The 9,146-nt window shown below is 50.3% G+C and overlaps 1 long non-coding RNA gene across 1 annotated transcript; it reads left to right on the top strand.

The window, feature by feature from the left end:
* The first annotated feature begins 1,904 nt into the window (after positions 1–1,904).
* AW047730 lies at positions 1,905–7,115 on the top strand. Its single transcript, XR_001783872.2, has 2 exons — positions 1,905–4,860; positions 6,724–7,115. It is a non-coding gene; the product is annotated as an expressed sequence AW047730 (long non-coding RNA).
* Positions 7,116–9,146: the final 2,031 nt, after the last annotated feature.

The following is a 9,146-nucleotide window of genomic DNA, read 5'->3' on the forward strand; positions in this document are numbered from 1 at the left end:
TTTCAAGACAGGGTTTCTCTGTGAAGCTCTGGCTGTCCTGGAACTCACTCTGTAGACCAGGCTGGCCTTGAACTCAGAAATTCACCTGCCTCTGCCTCCCAAGTGCTGGGATTAAAGGCGTGCAACAGCACTGCCCGGCAATCACTATCTTTTTATTATTATTTTTTAATCTCTCTGTCAGTTTGTGAGTGTGTGTGCATGGTGGTGCAGGTATGTGAGTGTGTGTGCATGGTAATGTGAGTGTGTGACTGTGTGTGCCTGGTGGTGAAAATGTGTAAGTCTGTGTGCATGGTGATGTGACTGTGACTATGTATGCATGGTGGTATGAGTGTGTGTGTGTGGGTGTGTGTGTGTGTGGGGGGTGTGCATGGTGATTCAAGTGTGTGAATGTATGTGCATGGTGATGTGAATGTATGTGTGTGCATGGTGGTGCAAGTGTGTGAATATGTGTGTATGCACATGGAGGCCAGAGGTTGATGGAAGTGTCTTCCTCTTTTGCTTTCCTCTTTTTGTGTTTGAAAGGTTTCTCTGTGAACCTAGAGCCCACCTGCCTACCCGTTTGAGCTCAACTGGCTGGTCACAAATCCCAGCATCCTCCTGCCTCAGCAGCCCAGTGCTTGGACGACAGATGTGTGCCACTAGTTTTGTTAGCTTTTCCATCCTGCTGGGACCCACATTCAGTTCCTTAGGTTTCTGACAAGCACTTTACCTACTGCCTTAGGGTTTCTACTGCCGTGCTGCAACACCATGACAAAAGCAAGCTGGGGAGAAAGGTTTATTTGGTGTATACTTCCACATCGTAGTCTATCAGCGAAAGAAGTCAGGGCAGGAACTCACACAGGGCAGGAAGCTGGAGGCTGGAGCTGATGCAGAGCCATGGAGGACCGACTGACCTGCCCCTCAGGCTCACCCTGCTTCCTTACAGAACCCAGAGCCACCAGTCCCTGGTGGCAAACCCCCCCCCCCAGGCTGGCCCTCCCCAGTTAATCACTAATTAAGAAAACCCCTCCAGGTCTGCCCACAGCCAGATCTTATGCAGGCATTTTCTCAGTCGAGGCTCCCTCCTCTCTGATGCCTCTAGCTGGCACACCTGCCTTACTCCTATTCCTGCCCCACTCACTGCCTGTCTGTATACACTGTTAGGATCTCATTTCCCAAGCCCAGCTTGCACATCTATCCTCCTAAGTCCAGTAGTCCACTCCCCAGGAGACTGACTGAAAAATTGTCCCTAACCTTCCCTCTGGTTTACCAAATCCTTCTAGAAAGAGTACTAAGCAGTGAGGAATCAAGCAGAGAAGAACCACAGAATAAATGCTCAGAGATAAGAACAAAGTTCGTGTTTAGTGGATTTTCATATCCCGCTCCCCATAATTCTACTAAGGGACTGATGAAAGCCAGATTTCAGTAATTATGTCCCAGTAGTCTCAGGTGGGAAAAATGTAAAATGACTAAAAGGAGACCAGAGTTGGGCCTGGTCTAGGCCTCAAGGCAAAGACAGCAGGACAGTGAGGTACTGAATAGCCTGCCCCATACCTCCACAGGGGGCTGACCCTGAGAGACCCCGAGAGCCCTGGCCCGCCCCTCTCTCCATTCCCATCAGGGAAGGCTCTCTGGGAAGAAGGCAGGTCAGGAGCCTAAGTGACCTTTCACACCTCAGACAAGCTAAGTTTGTTTTCTGCCTTTCTGTCCAGGGCTCAGATGGGGGGTGGGGAGGGTGGGGTGGGCCTTTTCTATTCTCTTGGTACAAATACCCCAGAGGAGCTGAAGTGGAGGGAGTAAAGGGTCTATTTATTTTGGCTCAGGAGGGACAATGTAAGCAGATGGTCTTTGATGGGATTAGCGGCGTAATCTCTAAGACCCTGGTAAATTGGAAAATGATCCATTATATTCCAGAACCTTTGGCGGCTTCAGCTCCTGGGGAGGGAGGGGCAGGCCGAGAGGCACCTTGTTAGAATGGACCCCTCTGGGAGCGGCGGAATCCTGCACTGGAGATCTTGGGAGGGGGCTTCTTTAGACTCTTCCCGGCCCTTTAGCCTCACTTTTCTTCTGGTCCTCCATCCAGTCATCTCTAGCAGCCCAGGGTCTGGGGGTGGGGGTGGAAGGGAAGAGAATGCCGCTGCATCTCTTGCCTTAGACGAAAAGAAAATTCTTTGAATTCAAAGTCCACGTCCTCCAGAGCATTTTGTAGCCCAAGCCCATGTCCTCCTGCCTCACACTTAAGGACTATCCAGCAGTCCTGGGGGGTGGGGGGGGGGTGGAGAGCATTGGCTCCTGGGGCCTGGGACCGGGGAGCAGGAGGAGAAGGGCGGGGCTCCAGCCTGGAAGGGCTCCTCTCTAAACAGACCTAAGCGTGGTGGAACTGTGGGTCCTGAGGAAGGCTAACCCACACAAGCTGTCTGTGGGCCCCATTTCAGTTGACTTCTTGCAGTCTACAGAGAAAGCTGGATTATAGAATTTCATTGGGACCAGGCACTTACTGAGTGAGGGGGCACTGGAAGGCCTGGAGTCGGCTGGGTGACTTACCTGAAGTCATCCAGGCTACTGAGAACTTGAAGACAAGCTCAGCAACCGCCCTGCCGTCCTCTTCTGCCTCGCCCCCACTCCATATGCCCATGTGTCATAACCCATACCAGTGCAATGGTGTTACTTAAGCGCGTCCAGTTTTAACCCTTTCATCCAACACTATGCCGTAATATCTATTCATATTGATAAACAAGTCTAGATTTTCTGAATTTACTGAACAACATCTTGTTTATTTATTTCAGCATTTAAGTTATTTTCCAAACTTTTATTTATTTTGTTTATTTAAGACAAGGTCTCCCTATGTCCTTTAAGCCTAGAATGTGCTATTTAAAGCAGGCTGTCCTCAAATTTGTTAACTACCTTCCTGTGCCTGCCTCTCCAGTGCAAGCATACACCACCACATCTGCTCTACACGTCCCAGTTTATTGTTTCATCTGTTCCTGGACAGGGATCTGAATGAATTTAATTACACTTATATATTTTATTTTGACTATTAAAAATAAAAGCATAGAGCTAAACACAATGCCCTGTTCCTGTAATTCCAGCATTCGGAAGGTAGAGGCAGGAGGATGAAAAGTTGAAGGTTAACCATCATGACTATATAAGGAATTTGAGGCATGCCTGGGCTATATGGACATTATCAAAAAAAAAAAAAGCACAATCAAAATATGTAGCATCTTCCCAGTTCTCTGAAAATAAATTCACAACTAAGGAAGGTGGAGGCTAGGAATATAGTTCAGTGGTACAGTGCTTGCTTACCATGTGCATAGGGTCAATACCCGAAGTCCCCCGAAACACACACACCAGAGAGAGAGAGGGGGGGGGAGAAGGAGGAGGAGGAGGAGGAAAGAAACTACAAATTATTAAGAAATACAAATTATTGAGCCAGGAGGATTGCTGTGAGTTCAAGGCTAGCCAAAGCAACAAGCAAAACTGTCAACATAGTATTCTTGCTGCTGCTGGTAGTGAACATAAAAAGTAACTCAATTTCAAGTAGAAGGTACATCAGGCTGGGTTGGGCCTGTGGCTCACATGCAGAGTGCTTGCCTAGCAAGTCTGCCCCAGCACAGCTCTGAAGAAAGACAAACAAAAATACCCTCTCATTTTTTTTTTTTTTTTTTTTTTTAGAGAGTGTCAATTCTAAGAGATAGCTCAGGCAGAGATATCTTTTTATGTCAGGCTATTTCAGTGTACTGTGAATTGTTTTGTTTCATATCATTTAGAGAGAGAGAGAGAGGGAGAGAGAGAGAGAGAGAGAGAGAGAGAATGCCGTGTATCTATTTCTCTGGGAGAAGTTGACCAATTCAGAAGCGGGGTACAGATCGGGAGGAGGGGTGGCAAGGAAGGGACAGTCAATTCACCCAACCCTACACACGCCAGCTATACCGAACGGAAAAGCCACACTACATTCCTGAGCGAGTGAAAAGAGCTCAGCCAGCAGGCTCTGGAGTCTTCTGCCACCATCCCTGGAAGCCGCTTTCTCCCTCCGTTTTGTCCCCTTAGGAAAGGGTCTGAGCCACCCAGCGCGCCAGTCCGTGCCTTTCCCACCCAGTCACCTGCCCGGCGCCCTTGGGTCCCCCTGAGCTCCCAGCAGCAGCAAGGGGTGACCCACACCCACCCGCGCTAACATCCGCCGTTTTGACGAGGTCCAGAACTTTCTGGGAACAGGTCCACTGACCCATCAGCTTAGGCTTGGTCTTCCGTGAACTAGCCCGCGAGCCGCATTTATTCATTGCTTTCTTCCGGGCAGGGCTGCGGGAACCTCTGCCCAGACCCTGGGAGAGTGGCCACGAGCCCGCCGCGGGCGCAGCAAAGACCCTGAGGGCCCGAAGAGTTGCTCGGGGTTCGAGGAAAATGAAATGACCCAACACTACAGTCCTGGTTGCTCGCCTGCGGGCCAGATCTCTCCGCGCGGCCGGAGATCGACCTGCCGGGCCCGGGACGCTGTCGGCGATTTCGGACCCCGGGCAAGCTCGCAGAGCCAGTCCCGGGATCCGCTCGCCCAGCCCTAGTCTTGGGGTGCAGACGGACCCGCCGCGGGGGGCGCAGCGTCCGGGAGAACCGGGCCGCTGGAGACGAAAGCGCGGGAGTGGCGGCGCTCCCGGCCCCGCGTCTTTTTCCTGGGGCCAAGCCACCCTGTCATCGCCGGGACATCGCGGGACTCCACGCAGCCGGCCGAGGGTTCAAGCCTTCGGCCGGCCTTCCCTGCGCCCCGCAGCGCGGTGGACTGGGGCGGCGATTGGCGCTCTTCGTCTGAGCGAGGTCTGGGGTAGAGCGAGCGAGCGAGCGAGAGAGCCAGGCTCATCCGGCTCCCGCCGAGCCCCAAGAGGCTCGCAGGTGTGTCGCCTGTCCTCTCTACCCCTCCCTGCCGGGCTTCCTGCGTGGAGTTCTAACGTCTTTGATAGTCTTTCTTCTTGCTTCATTTAGCATTACTGTCTCTTGTTTTAATGTTTTATTTCTTTCCAGGTAGATGTTCTGGGTTTTGTTTTTGTTTGTTTGTTTTGGATTTTTTTTTTCAGTCTGTTTCCGGGTGTCTCCCCCAAATCTCTGTCTCATCTCTTTCATCCCCTTGCTCCCTCGCCAGGGCTCTTAGATTTTTCTCTCCTCCCCACTTCAGGGTCAGGACTCTTTCGGAGACCTAGGTACCACATACTGCAGCATCCTCTGGGAGTAGCAGGAAAGAGCAGGTCAGCGATGGACCACCTCTCACGGCCACAGACACTCGAGCTCGGTGCTCCCACACTTCACTCTTCCACGCAGAGCACCTGTGGCCCGTCCACAGCATGCACTGTTCCTTTACGTGGACTTTAATGAACTTGGAAGACTGAACCACATCTGGGGTTGGGGACAAGAGAGTCAGGAGGGGGGCACACAGAGGGGCCTGAAGGCTAGTCCTGCCTGCTCTGGCCTATCTCAGAACAGAGACTGAGGGGTCCTCAGTGTGGAGGTAGGGGTGTCTTTAGGTCCACAAGCCCTTGCCTTAGTTACATGGGAGCTCTATAGCCAACTCAAAGCCAACTTTCCATGCGTGACACATACACATCTCTGATCAGAATGTGCCCCAAACTGCACACACAGAACCTGGCTGTACACTCACTCACGATGCATATATCCATCAGCATACACAGGCTGTGCACTGAGAATATAAGTGAGCTGGGGACAGATAAACCTATTTGCTCACACCCAGGAAGGGGGCACGTTTCCAGTTCAGCGGTAACTTAGTGGTCAGGGTGACACTGGGAGCAGAACTTGGTAGGGAAAGGGACAGAGCACCTACATCTACCCACTCAGATTAATTTCCTCTGCCAAAACTGGGACTGAGGTTGGAGTAGAAGAGTCCCCAAGTCTCAGAAGTGAATATTATACCTAAAAAAATCTGCACCAAGAAAGACAGTCAACCCAACAGCCATTCCATTTGCCTGCCAAGAGGAACTCTATCCTGCCTGTATCAAACACGGAGCTAGTGTCTGACCACATGAGTTCTCACATGGAGATCTTTTTATGTGAATACAAGAGATGCATACAGTTCTAGAAATAATATGTACAGATGTATCGATCCTGACACATAGACAGAGAGATAAAGAACAGGACACCCCTCTCCTGCTTCTGAGTAGCCATAACAAGCTGACATACTAGCTTTGCCTCCAGCCTGGAAGAGACTGGTGCCTTGGAAGATTCGTGGTTATGACAGTTTATCATTGGTTCTTGTAGAGATAATACAAGCCACCAACTGAAGGCATTTGGGCGGGTTAGAGAGAGACTTTGGGGGTGAAGGGCTGTACCTCTAGGGCTCAGGTTCCAAATGTGAGAGAGAGTGGTAGCTAGACATGCCTGGCTAATGTATACAGACTAAAAAAATGTATACAAACTGGTCCCAGGTACACAGGTACACAAAGATCCTGCAGAAGGCCAGTAGTGTGATGTCCAATCTCAGTGTTCAGAGGAGCAGTGGGGGAGAAGATGAGGGCACAGGACATTTCCTTGCATACACAGCTCCAGGGGGGTTGTGGTTTAATCATCACATGGGAGAGCTACAGAGATAGGAAAGTATACACAGAGAAAGATATCGCATATAAGGTAGCTGTCCCTCCCGTGTGGTGCCTGTGTGGGAAAGGCGTCCTTGGGTAAGTCACTTGAATAGTGACTCCAGATTAGTAAAGTACAGAACATGCTTGGTGACATTTCGAATCTGCTCTCCAGTTCCCTGACTGAACAGAAGGAAGGACAACGCAGAAGAAAGGACCCCATCCCAGCTCTGCCCTGTGGGAGCTGGCTGACAGTCTCCGCAGCTGCTGTGACCTCCACTGGGCTCCTGTGCCTCGCAGCATCCCCCTCTTCCACTGGAAGTTTGTCTTTCTGACTCTGTTCTGCCATCCTCCCGCTTCTGCCTCCTCAGCTCTCTCACTAAACATAGCCACAAAGAAACTGGCTGGATGCAGGAGTGAAGGCCAATAAAGATGCTCAAGGTAGCTGTGGAGTCTTGAGTAACAAACCCTGTATGAAACGTAGGGGATTTTTTGTTGTTGTTTGTTTTTTTGTCTTTTTTTTTTTCTGCATAGACATCGAAATAAAACCCTGAGGTTGTTTCCTTTCGTTGTGTATTTATTTATATGGCTCCTGCTTCTTTGAATATTCATATGTATTTCTCTCAGGGACATTTCAGACCCTGCCCTAATTTCAGTGACCCCCCCCCCTCCAGCGTTGCCTTTGTAGAGTGTGACTTCATTGGCAAGAGCTTTGTAGATGCCAGATGGACGGATGGACAAGGAGAGGGAGAGGGAGGAGGGGATTGGCAGAGATATCTCTAGGGATGTCAAAAGAAAAGAGTTTTGGGGGGGCCCCAGAGAGGGCTTGGAGGGTAAAGTGCTTGCTGCTCAAGCCTGGAGACCTGAGTTCAGTCCCTGGGGTCACTGGATGGAAGAACATGGTCTGGTCCCCAAAGCTGTTCTCTGACCACGTGCAGGCAAGTGGCAACCCCCACTATAGAAAAATAAACATAATAGGAAAGAAATTGTAAAGCGCTTTGGGATTGAAGAGAAACCCCCTTAGGAGTTAGAGGCTCCTTCTGAGCATGATGGAAGTGGGAAGGTGCCACCTAGGATGTGCTACAGCCATCCAGGGACAGCAGCATCCTGCCCAGGAGGCAGAGGAAGACAAGTCTGGTCCAGCCCAGTGAGTCCTAGAAATAACACAGAGAGATCAAGAAAACCTGGAGCTGCCCAGTACCTCACTCCAGGAGGTGTGAAGTCCGAAGTCCGGCTAGAATGTGAAGAGGGGGTTACTGGGTACCTCCATGTAGACTGAGGAACTGTGAGCTGAGAAGAGAGAGCCCGGGCTGAAGCTCCAACTGGAGCAGAGAGCGCTTCTCCCCAGTGCTGATAAGAAAGGCTAGTCTAAGGTCAGCCTTGGAGACTGTGAATGTATGACACTGTGAATGAAGCCACCAGAAGCTGCTGTTGGGGCATCGAGGCCACTTACTAGGAGTAAAAGGGCCTGCGGTGGGTGTGGAGGTGTATTCCTCAGCTCAGCCCAGATCCACAGATCTTGGCCTTCTCCCCTTAGGACTTAGAGGCTCCTTCTGCATGTGGTGGAAGTGGGAAGGTGCCACTCTGGGCTCTCTGGGCTCAGTTTCTCACCCCCTGGGAACCTCTTTGCCTCTGTCTTTGCTCACCTCTTTGTTCATTCAGTCCCCACGCTGATTCTTCCCCTACTCTTCCAGAATAAAATGAGTAAAACCTTGCTGGCTTTCATCATTTTCTGTTCCCCTCCCTCCCCCCTCTTTCCTACCTCAGCCCCCCCAAGGCTACAGCCCCTCTTATAATGTCAGACAATTGCTGGTGTGCAGCTACAAGAGGAACCAGAGCTTATACCAGGGAAGGAGAAAGGAAAGAGAATAAATAATAATTTGCCTCCATTCAGTGTATATAGGTTGCCTGATTTGCATATATGCTAATGATGCTACAATTACCCTGCTGTTCTGGCCTAAGCTCAAGTTCTATAAATACATATGATAGCAGAGATAGGCCTGGCAACTCCACCCCCAAAATGATCAGGCATCCATATGTATTCCTGTGCCTGTGCTCTATCTAGCCCAATAGTCCTCTTTGTTATCGCAGGCTCTCTTCTGGCTCTCAGCAGTCCCTTCTGATGCTTTAAGGCAAGTCCAAGCAAGAAGGAATGAGAAAATATCCTGGGTTCCTTCTTAGTATCAATACTGTTGTTGATATGATGGCTACTTTCCAGAAAAGCAAAGATTTCCCCACACTACTAGTTACTCTCTCCCATCTGAAAACCTCCACCTCCCATAGATACACCTTTTGAGGTACAGGTTACTATATGAGTCAGGAAGAGGAAGGCAATATTTCCTGGGCCTAATAAGATTTTCCAGAAAGTGCCATCCGGGAAAAGGAAGTGGAATGGCCTGTCCCTAAGTCTGTCCCCCACAGCATGAGTCCCACTTCAGCAGGAACGAGGGCCAGGATGCACAGGGGGCCTGATTTCTGGGTGATGGGAGAAAAGGGGCGGAGGCTTGGAGCAACATAAAAGGCGGGATCCACAGCTGTCTGCTTTTAATTATAATTATCCCCTTTTGCTTCCTTTCTGGCTAATGAGGGGGGATTTAA

Source organism: Mus musculus, chromosome 3, assembly GCF_000001635.26.
Source record: "Mus musculus strain C57BL/6J chromosome 3, GRCm38.p6 C57BL/6J".
In the NCBI taxonomy this organism is placed as follows: domain Eukaryota; kingdom Metazoa; phylum Chordata; class Mammalia; order Rodentia; family Muridae; genus Mus; species Mus musculus.